At 43.2% G+C, this 18253-nt stretch overlaps 1 protein-coding gene across 3 annotated transcripts in view; it reads left to right on the top strand.

The window, feature by feature from the left end:
* SERTAD2 (SERTA domain containing 2) overlaps positions 1–18253 on the top strand; it is a 117404-nt gene that overhangs the window by 78530 nt on the left and 20621 nt on the right. Inside the window, exons 1-2 of one of the 3 annotated variants that reach the window (XM_043603515.1) lie at positions 16073–16473; positions 16926–17006. The exons of 1 other annotated variant lie outside the window; for it this stretch is intronic. The gene's annotated coding sequence lies outside the window, so the exon portion shown is untranslated. Of the gene's footprint in view, positions 1–16072; positions 16474–16925; positions 17007–18253 lie in introns of those variants that run through there. One more of the 3 variants, XM_043603514.1, reaches the window with a different exon arrangement.

Below are 18253 nucleotides of genomic sequence, written 5' to 3'. Positions count from 1 at the left end.
CGGGTTTTGTTTGTTGCCACATTCCCAAGTCCCAGAACCTAGGGCACAGTAGGCATTCAATAAATAGTTGTTGAATGAATATAATTTTTATGCACAGCTCTGATTAGTTCTAAGGAGTAAATTCCTAGAAATGAAAAGACTACATTACAGCATATTGATATATGTATTTTTTAATTATTGCGTTTATTTATTTTGAGACAGAGAGACAGACAGACAGACAGGGTGTGAGTGGGGGAAGGGCAGAGAGAGAGGGAGACACAGAATCCAAAGCAGGCTCCAGGCTTTGAGCTGTCAACACAGAGCCCCATGTGGGGCTCGAACTCACAAACCCTGAGATCATGACCTGAGCTGAAGTTGGACACTTAACCAACTAAGCCACCCAGGTGCCCCCGGCATATGGATATTTTAAAAGGTTCTTCACACCCGTGACCAAACCCTGTCTTCTCAAGGTTGAATCCAGTCACACTTTCATCAATCAGTGGCTCTGGCATCCCAGCCCACTGTGCCCGCACATTGTAATCAGGGTTAACACATCTGTAGTCAGCTTGGGATGTGGCAATCATATTTCCTTTTAATTTATATTACTTTGATTAGATGAATTTGTATTTGGTTTTTTCATGCATTGCTTCTTTTGGTGACCATTAGCTTATATCCTTTGCTCATTTTTCTAATTTAGCATCAGTGTTTTTCTAATTTAGTATTGGTGTTTTTCTTTCTTATTCTTCTTTTCTAATGTTATTCATTTTTGAGAGAGAGACCGTGAGTGGAGAAGGGGCAGAGAGAGTGGGGGGGTGCGGACAAAAGATCTGAAGCAGACTCTGCGCTTACAGCAGCAAGCCCAGTGCTGGGCTCAAACCCGTGAACCGTGAGATCATGACCTGAGCCGAAGTCAGATGCTCAACCTACTGAGCCACCCAGGCACCCTCCCCCTTTTTTTTTTAAGTTTACTTATTTATTTTGAGAGAGAGAGAGCACACCAGAGAGCTTGAAAGAGCAAGGGAGGGGCAGAGAGAAAGGAAGGGGGCGGGCGGGGAGAATCTCAAGTAGGCTCCACGCTGTCAGCACAGAGCCCAATGCGGGGCTGTACAAAGGGCTCAATCCCACAAACCATGAGATTATGACCTGAGCCAAAATCAAGAGTCCGATGCCTAACCAACTGAGCCACCCAGGTGTCCCGATATTGATGTTTTTCTAATTGATTCATAAGTACTTGTTTGGCTATCAGGTTACTAAGTCTTTGTTAACCGTGTTACAAATATTTTTCCTAGTTTGTCATTTTTCTTTTAATTTTGCTTATGGCGCTTCTTGGCATATAGTTTTGTAGTATAATCATTTTAACTGTATGTTTCTTCTTTTGCTTTGTGTTTGGAAAGGTCTTGTCTACCTTTCAGATCAGTTGTTCCTCTGTAATTTCTTTTAGTTCTCACATTTTTAAAAATATATTTTACTCTTTAGTTAATCTCTAGTGTTTTATTGCCTTGTTTGAGGCAAAAATCTAACATCCATTCTTCACAAATAGCTACTGTACAGGCGGTCCTCTTCTCCCTAACAAGAATCTTTGACTCTATTAGATCTTTATACTGTGGCGTGTTTCAAGTTTTTCTTTTCGTTTTTTAAGTTTATTTTGAGAGAGAGGAGAGAGAGAGAGAGGGAGAGAGCATGAGCACGTTTAGGGGAGGGGCAAAGAGAGGGAGAGAGAGAATCCCAAGCAGTCTCCACGCTGTCACTGCAGAGCCTGATGCAGGGCTCGAACTCACGAACTGCGAGACCACAGCCTCAGCCAAAATGAGGAGTCGGACGCTCAACCAACTGAGCCCCCCAGGCGCCCCTCAAGTTTTTCAGTGCACATCCATTTGTATTTTTCTTTTGTCAGAATCCAACTCTATTATTACAGCTTTTTAACATCTTCTATAAAATTTATTTTTCTTCATTTGTTGGGTATTATAAATAACTTTTAAGATTGTTCTGTCAAATTCAGGAATAGATGTAGAATTAACGTCCAAAAATAAAAGTCAGATGATGCCACTCTCTCACGGAAAATATTTTAATGATCCCTCACTGCCTTCAGAATATAAAGTCCAAACTCTTTAATGTGGCACCCAAGGCCTTCCTAGACATGCCCAGCTGAACTCCTTAGTCTTGTGTGTAGCTACTTCTTGCTTGCAATTTAAACTTCAGATCTGTACCCATATCCACTGCTATTTCTCACCTCCCTCTCTCTGCTGCTAATGACCTTGACTAATCCCCATTTGTCTTAAAACCGACACCATGGCTGGGGCGCCTGGGTGGCTCAGTCGGTTGAGCGTCCGACTTCAGCTCAGGTCACGATCTCACAGACCGTGAGTTTGAGCCCCGCGTCGGGCTCTGGGCTGATGGCTCAGAGCCTGGAGCCTGCTTCCGGTTCTGTGTCTCCCTCGCTGTCTGCCCCTCCCCCGTTCATGCTCTGTCTCTCTCTGTCTCAAAAATAAACGTAAAAAAAAAAAAAAAAAATTAAAAAAAAAAAACCGACACCATGGCTTTCACACTGGCCAGGCTCTGTGGCCACACATATGTGTCCATTGTCACTCTGTGTGTGTCTCTGTCACCACGTAACCCACTGCATCACATCGATGAGTTAGTTTTTCCCGTGAACTTGGTGGGAGCATCTCTTGTTCATTTCGTATTTTTAGTACCTCGTGTGCTACCAGTCGTGCAGCAGGTGGTGTAGATGGATTAGAGGGGGAATATTCAAGACTGGAAGTAGGGAGATGGATTGTTGCCGTAATCAAAATCAAAGATGATTAGGGTCTTGACCAGGGCAGTGATGGGAAAAATGGAGAGGAAGGGACATATTTGAAACGTATTTAAGAGGGAAAATTGTCAGGGCTCTGTGTCTGGTTAAATGCGAGGGAAAGAGAGAGGGAAGATACTTTGAATCTTAGATTTCCAACCTAGACACCAGGGGTACCTTGTTGGTAACTTAACCATTCTTAGGCATTCAAGAGGAGGTGCAGATTTAAGGAAAATATGATTAGGACAATTTTAGATGTGCTGTGACTTGGAGGTGCCTTTATGGTACCCAGTGGAGATGTCTAATAGGCAATGGGATAGAAATAGGCTAATTATATACTTTTATTGTTCAAACCAGGACCGTTTTGAGATTGAAACAGGGTGCTATTAGTAATTATGCCACGACAAGCATAAACTAGGAATGACCCTGACAAACTGGGATATATGGTCTCTCTCTATATAAAGGTCAGATATGAAGCTCAAAGAGAAAGGTCTGGAATGTGGTTAATGGTTTGTGAATCATTAGCATATAGATGCCCTGAGAATGGGTGAGGTTGCCTGGGGGGAGTTTATAGGATGAGAAGAGAAGAAGGAGCAAAAAGAAAACCACAGGGAATACAAACATTTGGATAGTGATTATCAGTGGGCAGAATGTTCTCAAAACACTCGTGTCTTCACATTTTCCTGAAGATTCTGATATCCTAACCAACCACCCCCATTCCCCAGTCACCTCAATTACCCTCTATGGTCCCAAATTGCAACCGGAGGTGATTTTGGAAAAAAGTCAAGAACTATAGGTTTATAGGGAGGTCAGACGAAGGGGAGCCAGCAAAGGAAACTCTAAGTGTCCAGAGAGATAAGAACCAGCAGGCTATAGTTTAACCAAACTCACTGAAAGAGATGGTCGGAGGTGGTCAGTAATGTCAAATGCTACCGAGAGGCTCAGTAATGTGAGGAACTGAGAAGAGTGTCCATTGGCCTTGGTGCTTAGAGGGCACTGGTGCTCTTTTCTAGGGGCGGTCAGTAGTGTTGTCCTGCAGACGCCAGAGGAAGGAGGAGGGGCTAAAGCAGTGAAGGGTAGAGACAGGAGCAGCTACTGGTCTCCCTGCAGCACTGAAGCACAAAAAGATTACTTCTTGCTTTAAAACTGAAGACAGAGAGTGTTGGGTCCATAATTTATTGACTTCAGGAAGAAGCCAGTGGAGAGGGCAAGGCTGGGTGTAGACGAGAGGGAAGAAATAGCAGTTTGTAGTCATATTTAAGCTGTTTTCCTTGGACTGGTTTTCTTGTCAGGAATACCTGTGTTGTCCTAGAGTTGAATGCCACCAACCCATTCCAGTAGGAGTCACTTTGACTTTGAAAAACTTATCATTCAGATATCTTTTTATTTGGTTAGCCTGGGGTCTGGATTTTTCTCTCCATTTTTTACAAAAGACTCAAGATGGAAACCTTTGTCTAGAATATAAATTCATCTCCCAGTTGCACTGATTTGCTGAAATGTCGCTAACAAAGTGTTAATAACCCATCAAGCTACACTTATGGGCGGATATGATATATCCTTGTTGATAGATTTAGAAACACATACTGTAGATGAATCTATTCTTTTAGAACACATATGTGTGTGTTTATGCAGTACTGTATGTCTTAGAAGGAAAAGTGAGTTTTAAACTGAGAATTGATTTTTTTTCCCCATGAGAAGCTCCATTAAAAAAAAACAAAAAACTTTAAGTTTCAGAATAGAAACCGTTCCGTTTTCTGATCTGCTACCTCATAGTAAGAAGTTAGTTGTAAGGTTAACTTCCTCGGAGAGAAGAAGGCAAGGACACCAGCAAATGGAAAAGAAAGGTTTAATTGCTCTGCAAAGGCCCAGACATGCTCTGAAAAGTAAAGATTTCAGGCTTAATGTGCACAGAACAAAAGGCCGTTGTGAACTGTGTACAAGAGTTGGTGAGAGTTTGTATTCTGCCCCTTTTTTCTGTGGGAGTTATTTCCTGTTGTTGACTAGAGTTCTTTATTTAGAACCACCTAGCTTCAGAATGCCTGCTAGCACGCAGAAAAGTGTGTATTTAAAACATAGGCGTATTTCAAGACAATCTCTGAAAAAAGTCACATTACCCATGCACTGAGACAACATCATGTCCCCAAAGGTCAGGAGAGCATGTGGGCTTTATTTCTATGCCTATGTGGAGAGACACAAAATAAGAAAGAATCAAAATGCATTTGGTATAGCAGCCAGTGGTCACCTCAACACCAAGTGAGAGATATTTATTTCATGGGGAAAGTGTGTTTCCGTTGTTTTAGAATGCACAGACACATACGTGCACACGATTTCACTTTTTAGTGCTAAATGCATTATTTGGCATATTAATCAAGTAACAAGCCTTCCTATTTTGTGAGGAAACTTTGATCTTTTCTAGCATGATAGAAGTTAGCCTGTTGGGTGAGAAATACATGGACTTTATCCCAGTTTTTCTCTTACAGTTGACCTGTCAGCTGGGCTTCCTGTTAAGAACTTTAGGTTACTGTAGAGTCATCATTGGATTTTACAGTCTGTTATTAGGAGAGAGGGAAGGATAATATATCAAAATGAGTGTAAGGAATAAGCTATTACTGAAATAATGGGGAATGAATAAATACATTAAACGTAAATACTGCTCAATGCTTTATTAATAGAGAGTAAGAAATTGTGGGAGAAAAACTTCTGAAGTTCTACTTCATGGGGACCATAAGGAAGAAAGAAAATAAGGTGTGTTTTTTTAACCTGATGAAATCTAAATCAATAAATTCACACTGTGTATTCCAACATACTTACTTGGCTTTTCATGTTTGTAAAAAAGAAATTAAACATTATAGATAAAAGAGAAGCCACCTGTGTGTCTCTCCCTGATTCCATTTCCCTCCTCTGTTTACCAGAGGTAACCACTTTCCTAAACGTTTTTTTATCTCTAATGTTTTTATTCTGTAATTGCGTACCTATGTGTTTGTAAACAATGTATAGCCATATTTTACATGTGTTAAAAGATTTTATATAGTGAGATTATACTGTACATGTTTAACAGCTTGCTTTGTTTTACTCAGCATTATGTTTTTTTAAGATTTAGCCAGGTTGATATAGGTACCTTTAGTGCTTCTTAACCACTATAGTTTTCAAGTGTATCAATTTACTCTTACCTTGGTGAACATTAAGGTTGTTTCCAGTTTTTAGCTGTTATAAGCAAAGTGGCTACAAATACTCTTCTATGTTTTCATGGGGGATAAAAACAAGAGTTTCTCTAAGATTCTAGCTTCAGCTCTTCTCATCCAGAATTCCTCCAGAGAATTAAGCCCCAGTACCCTACGACATCCATTATATGTAATGAATTAACTTCCTTCCTGTAAATCTAGAATGATTCCTGTGTTTGGGCTGGAGCTAGGGACTGACACCTGCCCCTGAGAGCGATCGTGTGAATCCCTTTCTAATTCTTGAGTTCATTTGGGAGGCTTCAAATCAGCCGTGATGGGGCTATTTACACCACAGAAATCAGTACATGCTACAGATAAAGGCTTCTTTCCGCATCGACCCAGCCAGTTGATGAACATTTACTAACACACGACTGGTTTTTAACTGTATACCATCCATGGGAGAACTGAGGAAATAGGCACTTGAATCATTTTCTGTAGGGCTTATTTTTTTCATGGCACCCCAGTAGAGAGACTGCATGTCTGTGGGTAGAGTGGATGCATCTCCAACTTTACTAGTTCATGTCAGATTATCTCCAAAACAGTCAATCTGATAGCTGTGAACTATCTTTTTGTAATTTGCATTTTTCTTATTACCGATGAGATTGAGTTATCTTTTCACATGTTTGTTGGACATTGAAGTTTCTTTCCTCTTTAGCCCACTTTTCTGTTGGGTTTTAGGACTTCTAAAAACTTGATTCAGAAAGCTCTTTATTCTGGATACCAATCATTTGTTGATTATATGAATCACATATGTCATTCCACAGCCTTTAGCTTCCCTTTATTTTATTCGTAGTGTATTTTGTTTAATAGATGTTTAAGTTTAATGTAATCACATTATTGATCTTTTTCTTTATGGTTTCTGCACTGGGTGTCTAGTTTCTGAATAGTCAAAATCTCGGCAGGAAACAATTTCATTCAAATGATACAACTTATGAGACTTATTAAAGGGACTTTTTACAGAGATGTGACAAGAGTTGAGGCATGGAAGACCAACAACAGTAGGAAGCTGTTCCTGTCCTTAGATCTGAGAGAAGGGGAGGAAATGGTGTTGCTTGAATTCGGCAGAGTTGATATCCTGGAGAAGGGGGCCACCGCAGAAGCTGTGGGTGTGGAGGGATGGGATACTGCCATGACAGGGGCTCAAAGCAGGAAGGGTCACGAAAGACACACCCAAGCCTCTTTCCCCTCTGACCCACTGGCCTCCTTCTGGTGCCTTGCTTTTGCTGAATCCAGCTGGCAGCTAGTTGGCGAAAGAGCTTAGTCCCGAGGGGGTCAACATTTCAAGGCACAGAGCAAAGCAAAAGCGAGTGAGTCTGAATCTTAGCAATCAGACCATAATCTCACATTCTTTAATCCTGAGGCCATAAACATATTCTCCTATATTCTCTCCTTAAAAGTTTTATTTATTGGGGTGCCTGGGTAGCTCAGTCAGTTAAGTGTCTGACTCCTGATTTCAGCTCGGGTCATGGTCGTGAGTTCGAGCCCCACGTGGGGCTCAGCACTGGCAATGCAGAGCCTGCTTGGGATTCTCTCTCTGCCCCTCCCCACTCGTGTTGTCTCTGTCTCTCTCAAAATAAATAAATAAAGACTTTAAAAATTTTTATTAAAAAAGTTTTATTTATTTTTAAAAAATGTTTATTTTGAGAGAGAGAGAGAGAGAGAGAGAGAGAGAGAAAGAGAGCGAGCGCACAAATGGGGTAGGGGCAGAGAGAGAAGGAGAGAGAAAATCCCAAGCAGGCTCGCATGCTGTCACCGTGAAGCCCGATGTGGGGCTTGATCTCACGAACCATGAGATTGTGACCTGAGCCAAAATCAAGAGTCAGATGCTTAACCGACTGAGCCACCCAGACGCCCCTCTCCTTAAAAGTTTTAAAGTTTTGTTTTACGTATTTAGATTTAGTCCACCAGAATGTATGTTTTGGAAAGATATTAGGTACTTAATTTTATTTTCCATGCAGTTAATCAAGTGGCCCTTAGCCATTTATTGAATAATCTGCTCTTTCCCCCTGATCTGTAATATCAGACCTGTCATATTACACACTTTCTTATATGCGTGGGTCTATTTCTGCACTGTCAATTCTGTTCTGTTGATCTGTTTATCTATCCCTATGACACAGAACTCTCTTAATTACTAGAAATTTATAATAAGCCTCGGTATCTGACAGGACGCATCCCCCATTTTGTTCTTTAAACTTACTACAGCTATCTTTTGCTCTTTGCTATTCCAGATGATTTCTGGATTTGCTTACCAAGTTCCATGAAAAGAAAAGGGGTATTTAAATTGGTATAATTTATTGATGAGTTGAAGGGAGAGAGAAGTGATATTTATAAAGTATTAAGTATTCTTGTTCATAAGTGGTACAGTTCCCCATTAATTCTGCTCTTTTCATCTGATGAACTTTTGGAAAGATTTCTGTTTTCTCACTTTTCATTTCTGGCCGCATGTGAAAATAGTAAATCCGAAGTCTTTATAGCTGTTATTTTTTTTATCACAAAAACTAGACGTATGATGTTTAACAGTTCTAAAGTGGTAACAGATGAGAATGGATTGAAAATGAACATCTGATGCATTACAATTTTTGTCAACCTTTTTGTAATTTGGGTCTTAATTTCTAAAATGAAGTGAAAAGGAAATATAAATGGTGCTGAAATTACCAGTATCATTCCCACAAAAGCTAGGGCTAGGATGGACTGTGCTGCCGTGTGTAATGAGGCCAAATGAATAATTAGTGAAAGTCAGGGAATCTGGCACTTTTTAAGTGAGTTTTTTTTATTTGCTGTAATCCTTTCACATTTATGTTTTCTCTTAAAAGAATCATTTTTAGGAATGATTAGATATATGTATTGTTTGAGCAAAGTCAAGTTCGCAGCGTGTAATTTGTAACAGAACAGAACGGCAATGGGCGTCTATGCTATAGATGATATTCTCTCATTCTCCTTTCTAAATTTGGTGTCACACAGATTCAACTTCTGTTTTTAAAAAGGGAAGTTACATATAGCTCATTCACACTATTATTTTCCCCTTAAAAGCCAGTTTCTCTGATAATTGTCCATTTAAGGAGTTTCATATAACTCAAACAAGACTTCTCTGAGAAAACGGTTTTGAAACAAATGTTACTTAGCAAGATTGAATTTTTGGTTCAATATTTAAAGCATGTTTAGCAAAACAATTGACTGGTGACACCAGGGTATCTAATGTGTTAGTGTTTAGCTGGGATGCTTGCTTTACTTCTTCCTACTTGACTTCACTCTGTGTGTTTCTGAAATTTTAAATTAAAAAACCTTGTAACTTAAAAATACAACCTTTTTTCAATTTAAAGCAAGGGACCGGTATGATTGGACAGTTTGATAATTTTGAAAAAGTCTTACTGTTTGTTCTGGGAACAGAATAAACTTTAAAAAAACTTTAATAAACTTAATAAAAACTTCTACATTGGTGACCAAAAGAAAAGATAAGGTCTACACCGTTTTACCTAGGTGTTGCCTCTTCCAGGAAATCCAATAAAAAAAATTCAAAGGTCAAACAAGTGGATTTAGTTTTAGTTGTATACTATGTTTCCATTTAAGCTGGGTTCTCGGTCAACATGTTTCTTTTCTAATGATGCCTCATAGCCTGAACTTAGAGGCATTTCCTGGGCATCTCTACACATTAAAGCTTGGAAATTTTTTAACTTCTCAGGGTAGAATTTTCATAGCTGGGACTTCAAAAATGGATTAAATATATTATTTACATTCCCCAAATTACCATCATTTTCTTAAGTGACTTCTTTATCCATAGGTGATTTAAAGGTACACAATCCTAGATGGTTTCTACAATAGATATGAGACCATGTATATAGCAGAAAAGAGAATTTAGTCTAGCCAGTCATATAAATGCTTGGTTTTGAAACGTAAAAGATGGCCAGCATTAGAGTAATACTGTTAAAACCAATGATTTTGGCTGTCATCGTCTTACCAAGTTTTCCTGGAAGTTAATATTGGTTGATGATGTTCATAACATATTTGGTTATTGGCATATTTTTTTTATATTCCATGACCGAGAGGGCAGGAAGGTGCCAGTAAGAAGTGGTCATTTGAACCATCCAGGTAATCGCTGGAACATTTGCATAGGCAAGTCTTTCCCCCGCCATAATTATCAAATGCTGCTGTGGTTTTAAATACCATTTGACCAAGACTTTTATTTCTTAAAGTAAGTAGGAAGAGAAAACCTTTATAAAGAATACAGAATGGTGGAATTTCAGCAGTAATTTATCTGCGAGGTTACTTCCCCAGTCGTGAGACTGTATAGATTAATAGTACTTTGTGAGTGCCCATTGGTCCTTTTAGCTATGTTAAACCCAAATGCATATTTTAGAATTGCTGAAAAGCAGTTACAAGGACAATATTGTATTGCTCACAGCAGGAAAGATTAACCCCTTGAGTTTATGAAACTGGGTATAAACACTTCAGCGTTCCTTAAATTATTCATTCAGTGAAAACTTAACAAATATCTGCCGTGTCAGGTTCTAGACAAAGCGATAAACGTGAGTGAGGGGACTGAATGGTGTGATGAGTTTTCTTTCTTCTCTGTTGTGTTGTTTATGGGGTATTAATTTTGTGGGCTAAAAAGCTGACAAGCAGGGTTGGGGTTCTTTGGGTAAGAAGTGGAATTGTTGTTATTTTATGACTCTAGAATAGGGTCGAAGCAAAGTCGTGTCCAGCTCCTGGCCAGCACTACCCTCCTGGTGATCTCTGCACGTCGACTCTGTACTTCCTGCCTATAACCCAGTCTCCCTCCTTGAGCACTTCATACTCTTCTCAAGACACTCAGCTTGCGTCTTTCCTGGCTTCCACAATTTCAGTGAATGTTAGGAATCACAGCCTCCAGACCTTCTTTGTCCCTGGGAGTCAGCTTGATAAAGGAGTTCAGTTGGCTGGTTCATCTCCAAGCCTCTGTTTACTCCTCTGTAAAACGTGGGAAGGAGAACCTGTCCTGCCTGTGGCACAGGAAAGGTGTTTTGAAGAGGGGACAAGTAAATCCGTATGAAAATGCCTTACAAACCATCCTGCTTCTATCCAAACGTTGGGGTTCGGGGCGGGGTGACTTGAACCATAACGGGTAACAAATCCAGGAGAATGTGGATAGATTGCTCAAATCTGTCTTCTAGATAGGAAAATAATTCCAAGAACATATTCTGTTGAATGGAGTATATTATCATTATTTGTACTTCTCCTTTCTTTTGGAAATTTGTGAATGTGAAGTTGGTTTTATATTCTTCCAGTTTGAGCAGGTTGTCTCATTTGAGTCTAAAACTCCCCTATGGGGGTAGTCTACATTGTAATCACTTTTTTATAGACTCCTAGCTCTGGGAAGGGGCTACAGAAATCGTTGACCCTGAGCACCTCCTTTTGAAGTGTGTGAAAGCAGGCCCCGTGATGCTAAGCGTCTGATTCAGCCTCACGGCTGGCTGTGGCTGAGGAACTAGAGCCCAAATCTCCCGACCAACAAACAACCTGTGCTGTTTTCCCTGGAACTGGGGCTGACCCTAAACCTGTGACATGGCAGATTAAGAAACTAAAGAGTCAGTCATAATTAAGTGATTTATTTGTCCAAGATCTTCAAACCCCTACTCCGGGACTCATCGTCCCCTCAGACTGGTTCCCGAGGACAGGGAAGGTCTGGAGGCTGTGCAGTCTCAAACATTCATTGACGCTTTCTGTGGGTGCCAGTGGTGCTGTCTTGAGAAGAGTATGAAGTGCTCAAGAAGGGAGAATGGTTTATAGACAGGAAGTACAGAGTCGACACGCAGAGGCCCTCGAGAGGGTAGTGCTGTGTGGGGAACAGAGGACAATAAGAGATGCTTATGAGAAGCCACCACCAGTCCTAGTGGAGCAGCATCTAGCAGGAAAGAAACATAGAGTTGTTACCAGTGGTTTCCAACTGAGGAGAGGGTGAGAGCAAAAGCTGTAGTCTCCCAAGAAGGGCTGCTCCAAATTGGACCTCGCAGTTTATCTGAAGGTTTTTTTTAAGTTTATTTGTTTATTTTGAGAGAGAGAGAGAGAGAGAGAGAACAGGCAGGGGAGGAGCAGAGAGAGAGGGAGAGAGAGAATCCCAAGCAGGCTTCTCCCTGTCAGCATAGAGCCTGGTGCAGGGCTTGAACCCATGGATTGTGAGATCATGACCTGAGATGAAGACCGGAATGCTCAGCTCAACCAATTCATCCACCCGGGCGTCCCTATCTGACGATTTTAGTGGAAAATAGTGGCAAATGAAATAAGAAGGAAACTAATGCCCAGCAGAAGCCATTTTTTTTCTAGCAATGGTGAGAAGGGACTAATGAACAATGTTAGGGGAAAAAAAGGTTTTAAAAGCATTTTCTTCAAATATTATCATTAAGATATTTTAAATATTTAAGTATTGTCAGATTTTTTAAAAGGGAAGAAGGCGTATCTCTAACAGAAGAATAACCTTCTCTCAGAACATAAGGGGCTGTCAATGCAAAGCAGTCCCATAATAATTAAGGAAGCTTTGCAAAAGCAGACCTTCCCTGGAGTTGAAGTTCTGCTTGTGCGAATGAACCATGACTTCAGGGAGAAACGGGGAAAAAAACCTGACAAAAGTAGGTGGAGGAAGAGGTGGAGGGGAGTCTGCAGAAGTGGATGTGTTAACATGTTCCATTGGCACAGTGACGTTTTAAATCGCTAGTGGCTGCAAAGTACTGAACCTGTCTGTGCCACCTTCTCTAGAGTGTTGAGGTTTCCAAATCCTTCTGTCCCGTATGACTCCTTGGTAATCAATGAGGTGACGTGACTCCCAGAAGTTTATTTTAAAGTTAACAGTTTTCAGGGGCTCCTGGGTGGCTCAGTCGGTTAAGCGTCCGACTTCGGCTCAGGTCATGATCTAACGGTTCGTGAGTTCGAGCCCCGCGTTGGGCTCTGTGCTGACAGCTCGGAGCCTGGAGCCTGCTCCAGATTCTGTGTCTCCCTCTCTCTCTGCCCCTCCCCTGTTCATGCTCTGTCTCCCTCTGTCTCAAAAATAAATAAAACATTAAAAAAAATTTTTTTAAGTTAATAGTTTTCAGTTGTCAGTGAATGAGAAGTCCAGGTTCGGGAAGAATGTCTATATTTTCCATAAAGAGATTATTTAGCCTAGCTGGCTGCATACAATATGTTTCAATAACTGAAATGTTTATTTTCTTTTTTTTCCCGAAGACCAATAGTTTCAAGGTGTATACGTGGATGATTATTACTAGTATTTCAAGTGGAACCGGAAAGATAAAATGTAATAAGGGAGAAAGAAAAATTAAAGTTTAAAACTGTTTTAAAGTCTTTGTTTCTCAGTTTATATAACCAGCTTGTCCTGGTGTCATTTCTTGGGTGCATGCTAATTAAGTGCTAAAAGTGGCCTTCAGTCAGTGAAGTCGTCTAGTAGTTTGCAAGATGTGAAGGTACAGAAACTTTCAAAGAGAAGCAGTGAAGTGCGAACTAGTAGCCAGAACTACAAAGCCGTGTTGAGAAGTAGCTTTCTGAAACTAAACCAGTGAGTATTTTTATAATTTACCATTACAGTTCTGTACTTACAAAAGCAATGTTTGTTTTCTCCCTAAACAGATATGTTCCTGATAGTTAAATGCGGATGACTGGCCTAATTTCTTAAATGTGAGAGCGAGAAGGAGAAACTCTAAACTCTAAATCCTGAGGGTAGGATTATTTTAAATGGGCTTGTTAATGTCCCAAAGAGTGGGAGTGAAAACCACACTTACATGTTCACTAAACATTTCTTGTTCATGTGCTGGGAATAAGCAATGATTTTTTAAAAAGCGTGCCGTTGCATACTGAAGGGAGTTGACTTCAAAAGCTCAGGGAGAGCCTTTCCTTATCTTGGTGGAATTGGGTTCCTAGGGCCAGGCAGGGATTGCTGTGCTGGCTTGCGGGGGCTCGGGCTGGGGGAGGGGTGGTTAACCACCTTGTGTCTGACCACATCGGCAGCTGTTGAAGCTGCCACTTCACGCTTTGACAAAAGATACCAGACTCTAAAAGTGGGGGAAGTGGAACTCCTACTATATAACGTGCACACTGTTAAGATGTTACTACCTTCCAAGGTGTGGAAAGGCGAAAACCTTTTCACTTGAAAACTCAAGTTTCTCTCCTAAGAATGCAAACCTTTCCTGAATTACATGCCTTAGCAGAATCACTGGTCCCCTCTGTGTCTGGAGACACAAAAATTGTCACTTAGATCTTAGTTCTTTTTACAGGAACACTGCATTTGGTAACCCGTTTGCTAGAATAAATATTCAAGTGTCACAAAAATTCTGCAGGTCTAACTTGCTGCTAACTTCAGTTCATGGATAAACGGTTTAAATTCATTTTAAATTCAACAGAGCCTTTGGCCTCTGCCACAAAGATATCACAGGAAGAGATTATTGCAGCTTCTGTTTCAATGGCTTTTCCTTAAAAGTGAGCGCTGAAAGTATAAGGGAGTGGGTGGTTGGGAAACTGTTAGAAGTTAGTGTTGTCTCTAAAAGGCAGAACTCTGGAAATGAAAAATATCTTGGCTTCACAGCAAAATGTTTGAATGCTGTGCGGCCCAGGCACAGACTGAGCAGGACCTACAGAGGGCCCCGCACAGTACTTGCATGATGTGTCATTTGGAGCGCCATTATAATGAGACTTTCTAAAGACATCCACAAATAATTAGCTTTTGGCATTGGTTATACTTAAAGAAAAATCTATAAGATTTTAACTATACTGAGGGTCAAGTAAAATCCTTTTTTATTCTCCTTAAAGATAACACAAGAAACACTGCCTCCTCTACCAACAGTTTAAACCAAGTTTAATTTCAGTAAGATCATTAATTTGATTGATAACAAATCATTGCAGAACAGTTCGAATAGGTCTAAACTTGTCTTGATGTTAACGACTTATAATCACCTTTATGTTAGGTCTTAAAGCTTTATTATTCTTAAATATAACTAGTAGAGTGGACCGTTAAACGCCAGCTATCTGAGATGATACTGATTGGGGTGGCAGCCAGAATTTTAAGATGCTTCAATTACTTTTTGTAACATCTTTACACTGAACGCGCATTTAACTTTTAAAATAATCATTAATTTTCCGGGGGAGCTCTTTTCCTGGTGTTTTAAATTCGCACCACTTAGGCACACACACAGCTCTCCCAGTTAGTACAAATTTCTCTGCTAAATGAAAGTAGTTCAAAGCAGGAGCTTTCCTAAGGAGAGGGAAAAGGTTATCCACATGAAACTTCTGGGCGGAGGACCGGGGGCCTCTGACCCCGCTGCGTCTCCAAGCCTGGCTTCTCTACCTGCGTGGGCTTTGCCAGCGCGGGCGGCGGGCGGCCGGCTGCCGGCTGCCGGCTCTGCACCGCTGCGCAGCCGGCCACGAAGGATGCAAGTCGGTTCCGTCCTACTCCGAAAGTACTGTTGACTTGGTGACCCATTTCGAGGTGTTGGGCCGAGACTGTCGCACGCAAGGGGCATTTTCTGCCCCCGGCTCCAGCTGGAGCCCCCGTCCTGCCATTCGGACATCTCTGCAGGCCACTCGTGCGTCCGGAGACCTGGCCGTCTGGGAGTGTCCCAGCTGCAGACGCTGCCGCCCCCCGCCCTCCAGGGACGCCTATCTCGAAAGCCGCGCAGGCAGCGTGGACGCCGTGCCTCGGGGTCGAATTTTTGCCCCTCACCTCCTATCCCCCCCTCCCCCGCGGGACCCTGCCCGCCCTGCTGACCGGCCCCAAGTTGCCGAATAGCTCAGATGCTTGTCATATTTGCGGTCGCGCGACTCAGCGGGCTGTGCGCGCGCTGCACTCGCCGCCGCCTTTGTCACTAGCCGCTCGGTCATTTGCATGAGTATTTTCTGGAGTGTGAGGGGATTATTGGTGGTTAGTTGTGGTCCCTTGGCCGGAGTGTCTCTTTTCGTCTCGCCTTCTCTTTAAGCCTTTCCTTGAGAGAAAATAAAGGGCGCGCCGGCCGGGGAGGGAGCCGTGGGCGGCGCTGCCACCCGACGTCTCCCGTGCTCTGCCTGCCCCTTCCTGCTCCTGCAGCGGCCGGGGCCCGGCTCGGCATTTATCTCGCCTCCCGGGACCGCCGGGGGAGGGGGGCGGGGCCGGGAGAGGGGCGGGGCCTGCGGAGCCAGGGGCCCGGAGCTCGCGGGAGGCTCGCTGGCCGCACGTCACTCCTGCACGGCGAGTGCTGGAGCACGAGCTGCCGCTCCCTCGGTCAGGGCGCCCCCTCCGCCCGCCTCCCGCTTCCTCCTCCGCTGCCTGCCTGCCGCCGCCGCCGCCGCCGCCGCCGCCTCCTCCACCATTGTATAATGCTCCGAGCGCGCCGGCAGAGGACTGCGGAGTCTTAGCTTCGGTCTCGTCTCCTGCCCGCTCCCCGGCGCCACCCTCGGGCCCCCGGAGCGGGGACTCCGCATGGAGAGAGAGTAGCTTGAGGAGTGGGCAGAAACCCCTCCTGATGCGTTAGTTCCCAGGTGGAGCTGCATGTGGTAAGTTCTCCCGGCGCCAGGCTGGAGGGGATCCTCGGATGCGCCGGGCTCCCGGCGATGGGTGGGGGGCAGCGTTGGGACCCGGCCAGGGCCGGGAGAGCCCGGAGGGCGGAGGAGGGGCCCGAGCGGCCGCGGGGGTCGCGGGCGCCTCGGCGAGAGGGACCTGGCCTGGAGCAGGTACCCGGACAAGCGTTCCTTCCCACTGCTTCTCGGCCCCGCGCCCTTAGACCCTCGGGCGGAGGGCCGGGGACCCCCCGGCGTACCCGGGCAGATCTGCTGGGGGAAGGGCAGGGGACGGGCAGTCACGGACCCAGGTCAGGAGGGGTCGGGAGCTAACCGGAGCCCAGCAGTGGGGCGAAGGGAGCTTGGAGCTGTCGCTTCTACAGCTGGGATGTGTGTGCGTGTTGTGGCCGTTGTGTTGTTGTGAACGTACGAGACTTTTTTTTTTTAAGGTTCGGCTTGCTGGAGCGAAGGCTGCTTCACTTTTGGGTTCCGTGACCGGGTCTGCATCCAACTTGCTATAGTGTATTTCTGTGAGTTTCCCTTGTGTTTTTAGCTTGAAATCCTCCCTCTCTTCCCTGCTTTCGCCCGTGACAAGTGAGTTGATTTTGAATATGTGTGTGTATTCAACTTAACGTCTCACTGGCTTTTAAGTTAGAAATCTACAAGTCATCTCGGTGGTAACCGCCTCTGACTGAAAGGGAGGGGGCTGCGGGGAGCCAGCTGGCCCTGGCCCTGGACTTTGTACCATTAAGACAGAGGGTGCCGTCCGAGGGCCACTGCATCTAAAGAAAATCATAAATTGTTCTTATTTTTATTCTTGGTGGTCAATCATCCTGCCTTTAGCAGAAGTAGTAGTAATAGATTGAGAAGGGAGTAGGGTTTGGGCTTTAGTCTAAATTTCACAAAAAGATTAGGTATAGTTTGTCTTAGAGTAACTTTTGGCTTTCAAACCGGGTAGTTTCAGGATGTTTGGGGTGGCAGAAAGTAAGTTTTTACAGGCACTGAATAGGGAAGGGCAAATCAGCAGGGTGAGACATACAGCCTCAGACTATAGCAGTTTTTATTTGAATCGAATTGGGCAGCCTCAGTCTTAAGGAAGATAGTAGATGTTTTCAAGCTTTGTTCATGAAATATGCTTTTTGATTTCCCAATATCTGTTAAGAAATGGCCATAATGTGTGTAAAGAACCTAGAAGTTGTAGTAGCCAATAGGATCCTCGAGGCCTTAAGTGTTCAAAGTCGCGTTCTGTAATTAGGGACTGGCCTCTGACAAGATTGAAGTGGGCTCTTGGCTCCACTCAACCCCTGGAGGGCAGTCCACCTGAGAGTCTCTTCATTGTTGTGCTGACGGGGGTGAAGGGGATAGTTGCTCAGCTAACCAGAAGGCACGGCTCACTCCAAGAGCTCCTCCCATTGCTCCCACTTTTTATAGCAGTCTATTCTGATTTGAGTGAGCTAGAGTGTGCTGCGAGGATGAAAATACCCATCCGAAGACCCAGCTTCTGGCATGAGCAGGAATAGCTTGTTCACGGATCTCTGCTTTCCTATAAATTTCATCCGTTTCTTTGTGGAAAGAAAAAAAAAAGATGAATGTTAGAAAGTTTTCCTTTAGCTTCATTGATTTACTTAGAGGGGATTATATGCTAATGTAAAGTTATTTATGTTGTTCCTCAAGTTTGGAATCCTTGAAAATAATTTTTACTTTTTTCCTCTCCTAACTGAAACGTACATAACTGTGTTGCTGTCAGATGAGAAATCTTAGGAAATGGATTTGAGAG

This window comes from Prionailurus bengalensis, chromosome A3 (genome assembly GCF_016509475.1).
Source record: "Prionailurus bengalensis isolate Pbe53 chromosome A3, Fcat_Pben_1.1_paternal_pri, whole genome shotgun sequence".
NCBI lineage: Eukaryota > Metazoa > Chordata > Mammalia > Carnivora > Felidae > Prionailurus > Prionailurus bengalensis.
This window is presented reverse-complemented; position numbering and strand designations above follow the sequence as displayed.